The 10509-nt window shown below is 45.4% G+C and overlaps 1 pseudogene; it reads left to right on the plus strand.

Moving 5' to 3' along the window:
• The first annotated feature begins 2364 nt into the window (after nucleotides 1-2364).
• Nucleotides 2365-3413, plus strand: LOC138836227 (attractin-like protein 1 pseudogene; annotated as a pseudogene).
• The last annotated feature ends 7096 nt before the right edge of the window (nucleotides 3414-10509 follow it).

Below are 10509 nucleotides of genomic sequence, written 5' to 3' on the forward strand. Positions count from 1 at the left end.
CTCTCTAGAAACAAGAACACTCTCTGGCCTTGTAGGGAAACATCTTTAATATGTGGATGCAGAATTGAAACAAATGATGGCAATATCACAGATGAATTATGGGCTTTTAAGATATGTAAATTAGTCTTGGGGCACAACTCCTACTGTTCTTGGACATGGTCGGCAGTATGCGATGGAGAGACATTCAGTACATATTATGGAGCTGAATGGGAGAGATGTACTGGTCACAATATTTGGATATTCTGCAATGTATGTGTCTACGAGCAGCAGGCAGGAATATCATGTATCATCCAACACCTAGCTTTGTCCAAAAATGAAAGGAACTACTGTACCAGGTGGATGCAGCCACATGAGTGTGTAGGATGAAATACCAAAGTCCATTTATGTTCATGGGGGCTGTAAAGCATTACCAGGCCATGGGGATGGATTGACATATGATCTTGATATGTATGAAGTTACCACTAAGACTCAGACTATTTTGAAAGAATGTGAAAACAGGGGTTATACCATGGAGGAGGGACATACAAAACAACAAAACAATCACCTTATAAATATGTTAGAAACAATAGCAAGGAAGAAAAAACCACTTGTGTACTTATCATGGGGTTCATTTCGCCTAACATCATCTTATCTGACCTTTTCCAAATGTCTTAGACATATACTAGTTATTGCAAATAAGGGAAATCATGGGACCTATGTTTCTTTGGGCCTGGCTTACTTCACTTAATATAATTGTTGGTATTATTTGGGGAGGGGAAGGGAAAAAAAACAAATTGTTTAAATACAAGTAGCCCCATTGCAACAATGAAATGTACAAAATGCTATGTTGAAAAATGAACTTTACGGGCTCGGGAGGTGGCTCAGTGGTAGAGCACTTGCCTTGCATGCATGAGGCCCTGGGTTCGATTCCTCAGCATCACATAAGCAAAAAGAAAAAAGTTGGAAGTGGCGCTGTGGCTCAAGTGGTAGAGCGCTAGCCTTGAGCTGAAGAGCTGAGGGACAGTGCCCAGGCCCAAAGTTCAGGCCCCACGACTGGACCCCGCCTCCCCCCCCCCCTAAAAAAAAAGAAAAAAGAAAAATGAACTTTACAACTTTGGCAAGGGTGGGGGGGAGAGGCAGGGAGTGTAGTTGTGGAGATGGAAGGGCAGGGCAGGGATGGTGGGGGAAAAACAAAGGAGGAAGCAATGCTTGGTAAGAAATGTACTCATTACCTTGCTCATGTAATTTTAACCCCTCTGTACAGCATTTTCACAATAAAAAACTATTTAAAAAAAGAAAGTATGTTTTCCAGATACCTTCATTAACTGTTCTTCTCAATGGATCTATGCTTATCTTTTGAGGAAATATCCATAATGACACTTGAGTAATGGTGCAAAATGTTTTTCTGCCCATTCCCTGGCCTATGCCATAGCTTGTGATGAAGGAAAATGTTACTGTAATTAAATCTTCAGAGACCTTAACAGATTTGGACACTCTACCATAGCCACTAATGGGTCCATATATACATTTGGTGTATTTTTCTAGTGTAACCTGATGATATCCTTGTATACAAGCCTCCAAATTGCAAAGCTTTCAGAGATGAAGAACTTTGTAGAAATGCTGTATATATAAAAGATTTTTGGGATAATAATACTCACAGTGAATCTTGGGAATCTGGGAATAATATTCTTAGAGCCAAATGCTCTATAAAACAGCTGCTTCTGATGATAGATGTAATAGATAAGCAGAGAGTGCCAGCAGTGCTGCAATACAAAAGGGAGCCAATGCTGGGATGACAGGAAACGCATTTCAGCAAATGGTAACTGCAGTGCGCCTGTCAGAAAAGAGACCAAATGTCCTTTGAGAAGATTTGTAACCAACTTACAAGCTGTAAATCCACTCACTAAACTTGAATTGCCAGCGGGTTCAGTGACGAGAGCAATGCCAGGCTTGGCCAGCTCATCTTTGTTGCTATAATCTCAGTGGGAATCTTTCTTCATTAACACCTTGCAAGGAGGTAGATAAACAACAGAAATATACACAACGGAAAGTATCACCTTGGGTTGGGCTGGGCTAGATCAATATATCCCACTGGGTATGGGAAGATACATCCCCCATAACAAATGCAATAATACATTGGCTTCCTGGAGAACTAAATGATTCCGTTTTTTAGAAAGGGCTGCTGAGGCAGGCTTAAGAGCAAATCCTTCTACATCTAGGTCTGTGAAAGGCCTGTCATTAGTCCAAACCAAAATGTAAGGCCATGTCAAGATCCACAGTCTCTACAACATTATGTTCCAACTATACAAGCAGCTTGTACAATAGTATATGTGGAACAGCAGTACACACTGATGTGTTGGCTCTAATACCTATGTAATCTGGGCAATGGCTGGAGTGGCAAAAACTGTCACCCACTCTCCTCAAAATTGTTCTAAATTAAGAACCTGTGGACATTGTTTAGAACAGTCCAGATGTGGCCTGTGCATTGATCCTGGTGATGCAGTTAGAAGACACTGCATTCAATGGTCTTGGTGAAGATTAATGAGGCTTGTTGAATGCACAATGAGAAAATTCTTGACACCAATCTTTGCCCCGAAGAAAAGAACTATGAGTGGTCCCTTATCTAGTGTCCAGCTGGCCAAGGTAATGGACATAGTACTTGTATCAATAATAGTGTGTTTGAACAGTGTAAAATATCTCCCTACAGGAAAAAAAATGTCAAGATTACATGCTAGGTTATTAAGGAGGTCCAACCAATGGTGGACAATGTACAGCTTGTACATGTAGTGACCATACAATTATTTCTCATGTGCACACAGCAGAATGTTTCTGTACATCCAGAGGAATAAAAGGTTATTTATGCCAATTATGGGATTCTAAAATCATTATGTTGACGATTGACTTAGAGAAACAAGTTACTGCAGCCTTTTGATGGACTATCAGTTTACCTTCAGCTTGTTGTAGGAAGATGATTGCCATCACCCTGCCAGAAACTTCATAGCAAGCCCAGAAGAAGCACACCAAAATGTGGATATTTCAATTAACACATCGAACAACTTTCATCTCAACAGCACAAGATCAATGGGTTCAGCAGGTGGAACAATAACTGGTGAAGAGACTCCTAGAGTTTCCAAGACTAATAGAAAGGATTACAGAAATAGATTTTCCTATAAAAAGTTTAACTTAGCAGTCCTAATATTACATTCTATGTGCATGTCAGCAACTTTTCTTGTCCTATTAAGATACAGATTGCATTCTCACAACACAAGACAATCATTGATCTTGTGCTTTTTTGTCACCTTTTAAGTAGTGTTTTATCTTTATTACTTACGGCTTCTGTGGTATGGAAGATCAAGCAAATTTGTTGTGTTCTCCATGGAGAACATGGAGAACTTCCATGGAGGTGTCCATATTATGTAAAGCAGCTGCTTTAATAGCTAGCTGTCTCTTTGCTTCTGGTGATGTAGAAACTGAAGTAAGAGCTAACCAGACTTTCTGCAAGGGCCGTTTAGATGGGGCCTCTAAAGCTGTTCTGTGGTCTCAACATTCACTTACCATCCAGAACCTAAACACAGTTCCCTCAAATTCGGCAATATCCCAAGTGGCCAAAGAATGTCAGTAGTTTTATTGAAGTACCATTACTGACGGTCATAGCTGATAAGGTCAGGTTTTCTTTTTTTTGTTGTTTGTTTGTTTTGTTTTGGTCGGTCGTGGGGCTTGAACTCTGAGCCTGGGTGCTATCCCTCTGCTCTTCAGCTCAAGGCTAGCGCTCTACCACTTGAGCTACAGCGCCACTTCCGGTTTCCTGGTGGTTTATTGGAGATAGGAGTCTCATGGTCTCTCCTGCCCGGGCTGGCTTTGAACCGCGATCCTCAGATCTCAGCCTCCTGAGTAGCTAGGATTACAGGCGTGAGCCACCAGCGCCCGGCCAAGGTCAGGTTTTCTTTACTAATTAGGATTATCATAGCTAACATTTAATTGCTCTGGGAAAAGTGGCACATTGTTTCTTAAAGCAGATGAAAAATATGTAATACCTATAAATCAGCTATGTATATTTCAAGACTTTAAAGAAAAACAATTAAAAATGCTACAATGATGAAAACTGTACAATTTTTGTCTCATTAGTAAATATAAGTCACCTGTTTATGAATAGGCAAATGTGCAGCCATGAGTTCAAATTCTAGTACTGCCAAAAAGAAAAGCTGATATTTACTTCTCATTTATATGGCAAATTATTTCCCTACATCAGACCAAAGATAGACATTTCTCTTACTATTAACTGCTGTGAATAGGATCTTCCTTAGTCCCTTTCATCCCTAAGGTAATATCATAATGACATACTTATATCCAATCAATTTAGACTGACTCAAAACTGATTAAGATAAGGCGGGGCACTAGGACTCCTCCTGTAATCCTAGTTACTCAGGAGGCTGAGCTCTGAGGATCCAGGTTCAAAGCCAGCCTGGGCAGGTAAGTCCATGAGATTCTTATCTCCAATGAACTACCAAAAAGGTGGATGTTGAGCTGTGACTCTGATAAAGAGCTGGCCTAGAACAAGAAAAGTCAGGGATGGCATTCATGCCCTGACCTTACCGCCTAGCACCTGCACACCACCACCAAAATGAGTTAACTGAAACCATTCCTTCTTTTTTTCATTTTCATAGATATTCTGTTATCTGATCAGAAGATAGAGGCATTTAGCCTTTGTGGTCCTTGGAAGAGTCGCCTCCTTTGGTTTCACTGTGGTGAGTGACTAATGTCTCCCGTCCCGGTGGGTTTTAGATCTATACAGTTCAATCTATAAGCAAGTTCACACGCTCACATGGGCAGCGCGTGTAAAATCACTTCAGTCCCCTTCGTATGTGACAGACAGACACAGGCGCCATTTTACCACATCTGTTCTTCAATACATTCATGGCGCTCCCACCCCAAGACATTGTCTCAACACCGCTTCCTACTTCCTTTCAATGAGCAGAATCTCTGACCCTGTGGGGTTTCATTCTGTAGCTGAAGGTGTGTGGGTTGGGCTTCTCTACTGTGCAGAGAACGGCCCCGTCTGTTTCGGAGGTAATGAAAGCCCGGTTCCTTTCTGCCGTGGGGATGTGTGCGTCCCTCCAAAGGCGCCAAGGGCCTGAGGCCCTCGAGGAGCGGGGGGCGGGGCTTCCGGGCAGGACTGACAGGCCAGGTTGGCTTTCCGGTCTGGCGTTGTGCTCTGCTGGCCTGGAGACTCATGGGAGCCTCCGGGGCCTGATGCTCAGGAAACGCGGCAGGAATTGGCCGCCGTGGCCGCCGTCGCCAGGTCACCCAGCGTGTGCGGACTAGACGCCATGTTGGACTCCGGCGGCTGCGGAGACTCAGCTGCCGCCTTGGTCACCACCGCCGCCCGGGCTCTCCTCTCAGTGTGGAGGACACAGACAAGGAGACCCGGAAGCCCGGCCTGAAGGGGGAGGACCACACAGGAAGACCCAAGGAAGACTCCTCTGAAGGGTGAGTGCAGTGGGCCGTGGAGGCCTGGGCTTGTCAGCTCTGCTTGGGTAGTGAACACGCCCGAACTTCCGGTCCTGCGCAGTGGCACATATCCCTGCCCATCGGACCAGATAGAAACAGCGCAGTGGTCATTGATGTCTAGTTTGAAGGGTGGCATTTTCTAAGAAATGAGAGCCCAGCAACTTATACAGACTCAAGGCTTTATTGGGCATCAGATCTGCCCGCCTGCTCCAAGCAGAAATGGAATGCTGCACGTGGGAATGGAGGCAGTAGAGCTGGACAGGTATGGACAAAATTTAAGCGAAATTCAGGGGACTGTCATGGGTCACATTACGTGGGCTATGGGAATTGGGGGAAGAGTTAAATTCGGAAAAGAGGTGTAGGAGAAGAGGTGTAGGGGTCTGATGCAACTGGGGCAGGGATTCTTGTGTCCCACTGGGAAAGTGGTATAGCATCCAGGAAATAGACACTTAGCAGGTTTTTGTAAACAGGAAGGGATGCAGGGTGAGGACTTGCCAGGATGGGCAAGCTAACTCCAAGTCCTTAGATTCCTATGCTATTTTTTTATTTTTTATTTTTTATTTTTTTTATTGTCAAAATACTGTACAGAGGAGTTACAATTACATGGGCAAGATAATGAGTACATTTCTTATCAAGCATTGTAGCCTCCTCCTTTGTTTCCCCTTCCCATCCCTTCCCATCCTCCCCCCCTCCCCCCCACCCACCACCCACCCCTGATTCCTATGCTTTTTATGCATAGGTTTAAAAGTAAGAGGCAGAGGGTGGGCAAGACATTGTCTAGCTGTTTCCTGTTGTTTTGGGGCATTAGGGTTTAAACATGGGGGGATGGGGAGGTGTCCTGAGGCTCTCCTTTTTCAGGACCTGGTATCCTGCCATGGAGAGTTCGGTGAACTTTTGGTTGGTGAAAGCTTTTGGTTGGTGAGAGCTTTTGGTTGGTGAAAGCTTCCTTTAAGAAATTTCTCATTAGATTATTTGGACTTTGCCAAAACACCACACAGACATCCAGGTACAGAGAAGAAAGAAAGGTGTATTGCATTGCCGAGAAAGGACTGACAAGACCACTTCTCACAGGGAGAAGTGAGAAGAAGCACTAGCTATTGTCTGAGGTGACCTATATAACCTAGGAAGTTTAGGAGGGGCTAGTAGGGTCTAGGAGGCAGAGACCCTGATATAGACATGTGGGCCAGGGGCTTCATCATGGCAGACTAGGATTTATGGCTGCTGTCCAAATAGTAGGTAAGGGGTCCTGCAACTGCCCAGACCTGAAGGTCACTCTAAGGGGATCTTGTTTACTTATATGGTGGTAGCTGCCCCCAGAGAAGTGCCACCCCAAGATGAAGGAGGTTAGAGGCTGAATATTTACTGCCTTTACAAAATGGGCCTAGTGTTGCCTAGGAAGGGAGCATGCTAAGCTGTGGAGAGGGAAAGGAGTGTACTAAACTATGGGAAAGGAGCTATTTCACTAACAGCTGACACACTTGAATAGACAGGATCCAAAAGGAAGAACCAGGATGAGGAGTAGAAGGGGTCCCATGAGTGGTGGGATCCACAGTAGGAGAGACTCCCACATGGAGGAGGACAGGGACTGTGATTGTAATTAATCAAGTTTTGGGGCTTGGTCTAGTAGTCTCTTGGTCCCCTCCCTCACCAGGCCAGACTTGTTATGATAAAAGCAGCATTGTTCCCAAGGGCCAGATACACACCACCTTTTTCTGCAGGTAGAGGTTCTGGAGAACCATACCTGCTAGAGAACCCAATTGGTCTTGTACCTCAGTACATTGTTGTGCAATTTCCTGAAGAGTCTCCAAGCTCAATGGAGAGGGTCTTGTAATCGGTAAGAGATGTAGCCAGACCCCTGAGCCCAATCCAGTACCTACTTTTATCCCCAAGGCAGCTAGAAGGGGCACCAGCTGGACAGCCCTGCTGGAGGGGTTGGTTTGAGAGGGATGATGGATGGGACCTGAAATGAGGCATCTGCAGGGGCCAAAAAGACAAAACAGTGAAAGATATATAAGGGCACAGGCACACATCCAGTTGGTAGGCTAGTAAAAGTAGGAGTTTGAGCCACAAAGGAAAAAGGAGCCATCTCCAGGCAATCATGAGGACATGTGAAAAGAGAACAAATGGAGCAAGGGATAGACACCTTGACATTCAGGCTCAGCCCTGCACACAGGGAATGAGGACAACAGAGCAATGCCTGGGAGAAGGGTAGTTGAGTTGGAGGCAAAAGAAGATTGGAGACTTTGCCAGCAGGACATAGTGTTACTTTGCCCAGGGAAAAGAAGGAAGGTAGGATCTGTCCACCAGCCATGAACAGTTTAGGCCAGAGGCATTAATCTTGTCAGGGGGAACTGGAGGGGGTCCTGGGAAGTAGCCGGTTTGTAAAACCTTGCCCTTGGTCTCTGGGAACACAGTTTGATCTACTTGGATATTTTGATGATGGTGGTAATGGATAGAAATGGTGCAGTTACAGGCGGCTGGCAGCAAGATTCCTACCAGGGTAGAGAGAGGGGTAGGAAGTGAGGAGAAGCAGAGGGCTGCTGGGGTAAATAAAGGAGTATTACCGGTGATGGGTCCAAAGGTGGGAGTAGAATTAGGTGCAAGTGATAGAAGGAGTCAAAGTAGGAATAGAGCAAGGTAACCTGCACTTCCCTGGGAGGAGTGTAGTATTGGAGGTATGCATTAGATTGAACAAAGAAGGAGGAGCCTTTAATCTTGGAATAAGCTAGGCAGATGTGCTGGGTAAGAAAGCCATTGAGGGGAATAGGGAGGGCAGAGTAAGCAGATGAGGAGTGAAACCAACAAATCCAGCCTCCATCTGCATATGAGAAATGTTGTGGTTTTAAGATAAAGTGAAGTTGAGGGATCTTTTCAGGCCTGTGGACTGAAGGAGAGGATTGCCTGCTACTCCCTTGAGAGGGAGGGAAGAAGAGAGAACAAGGCCAAAAAAGGGTGGCAATTGACATGGCTGGTGGGCTGTTGTTTATCCACCAAGGCTGCTGGCAGTGGGCCTGTGGGAGAAAATGGGATGAGATTGGAAAATGGGATGAGATTGGAGTCACTAGGTGACTCCAGAATAAAAGGTAGAGTAGAAGAGGAGTGTGAAATTTTAAGCTAGGTTGGGGACAGTGTGGTGGAAGAGTAGGAGAAGAGAGAGAGGGAGTGGTATGGATCAGAAAAGGGAGTGGTAGTTCATGGAAGGTCTTGACTAGAGAGAGATGATACCCCAAGGGAACTTTTCTGGAAGGTTTACAGTGGTGGGGTAATTAGGGTGACCATGTATCATGGGACCAGCCCATTTTGATTGTAGGACTTGGGAGAGTGAGTTTTGAGGAGGACCCTTTTGCCTGGGTGAACCTTAAGGTCATTTGGACTGGTAAGAACAGGTTGGGGTGAGAAGGAGTCTGCTTGTTCCTGGAGGAGTTATCTAAAGAGCAGAAAGGTAGGGATTATGAGGTTAGAGGTGAAAAGTCTGATGGCCAGGCAGAAGAAAGGAATAAAAAGAGGACGCTAGGGCTGGGAAGGTGGCTCAGTGGAAGAGTGCTTGCCTTGCATGCCTGAGGCCCTGAGTTCGATTCCTCAGCACCACATATGCAAAAAAGAAAAGCCGGAAGTGGTGCTGTGGCTCAAAATGGTAGAGTGCTAGCCTTGAGCTGAAGAGCTGAGAGACAGTGCCCAGGCCCAGAGTTCAGGCCCCACGACCAGACCCTCAAAAAAAAAAAAAAAAAGAGGAAGCTGTACATTGGCTCAAATGGGCTAAGGCCAGAGGAGTGCTGCCCTAATGCAAGTGAGGGCAAAGGGCAAGAGACAAGAGTTTAATAAGATGAGTTTTAATGATGTGGCTGGCCTTCTCAACCTTGCCAGAAGACTGAGGGCACTGGAGATGTGAAAGTTCCATTTTATGTGGAAGGCCTCAGCTGTGAGTTGGGTGAGCCGAGAAGGAAAGCCAGCCCCCGTTATCAGATTGGAGAGAAGTATGAACACCAAAATGGAAAATGATTTCCGAGGATAAAATAGAGGCAACATTGGAAGCATCCTCTGTTGTGGGGGGGAATACCTCAATCCATCCTGAGAAGGTATGTACCATTGTGCGCAGGTATTTGACTTTTTGTGTGTAGATTCATATGTGTGAAATCAGCTTGCCAGTCCTTACCTGGCACAGGGCTTTGGACTTGATGGGTAGGAAGGGGTGAACATGAAGTCCCCCTTGATTGGAGCATTTTTGACAAAGGAGACAGGCATGGGACAAGTAGCTGGGACAAGGGGATAAGTGTAAACTGTGTGACATGTGTAAAGCAGGGGTTTAAAGGCCATGTGGGAAGAGATGTGAATATCAGTAGGAAATGGGCCTGGGAGTCAGGGAGGACATATAACCCATTAAGAATGAACCAGTCCTTTGTCATAGTTGCCCCCGGTAGTGAGATCACAATGTTCCTGAGGTGAGTATGTAGAAAGAAGAGTTGGAAACGCAAGAAGCTGAGGAGCTGGAAGGGATGCAGGTGTGGGTATGGACTGGGCTGCTAGTTTAGCCATCTGGTCTGCAAAATTACTCCCCTTGGTAATGTGATCTGTGAAGGCCTGGTGTCCTTTACAAAGGAGCCTGGGAGGGGAGTTGGGCTGCCTTCAGGAGAGACTTAGTGAGGAATCCATTTTTAATGGAACCCCCTTGTGTGATCAGAAATCCTTGTTCCTGCTAGATGACTGCACAAGAGCGGAAAATGTGGAAGGCATACTTTGGGTCCGTGGACATATCCAGTTGGACAGATATGATACTGGGGCTAAGGAACCCAAAAACAGAACTCCAACAAAAAAAGCCTTATGACTGAGTCACACAGAGAATAAAGGATAATGACAGGTTAGGCAGAGCAAGGGCCAGGCCTAAGGGAAGTTCCTTTATGAGGGTGTGGGAGGGGGTTGAAATAGGTTTTGTGCAGTCTAAGGGTTCAGAAAGGTCACCACTACACGCTTCTTAGAGGGACCTGGCAAGAAGAGAAAAGTTGGAAATCCACACGCAAAGGTAAT

The sequence above is a fragment of the Dipodomys merriami genome, unplaced genomic scaffold, assembly GCF_024711535.1.
Source record: "Dipodomys merriami isolate MVZ:Mamm:240054 unplaced genomic scaffold, mDipMer1.0.p SCAF_10, whole genome shotgun sequence".
NCBI classification, from domain to species: Eukaryota; Metazoa; Chordata; class Mammalia; order Rodentia; family Heteromyidae; genus Dipodomys; species Dipodomys merriami.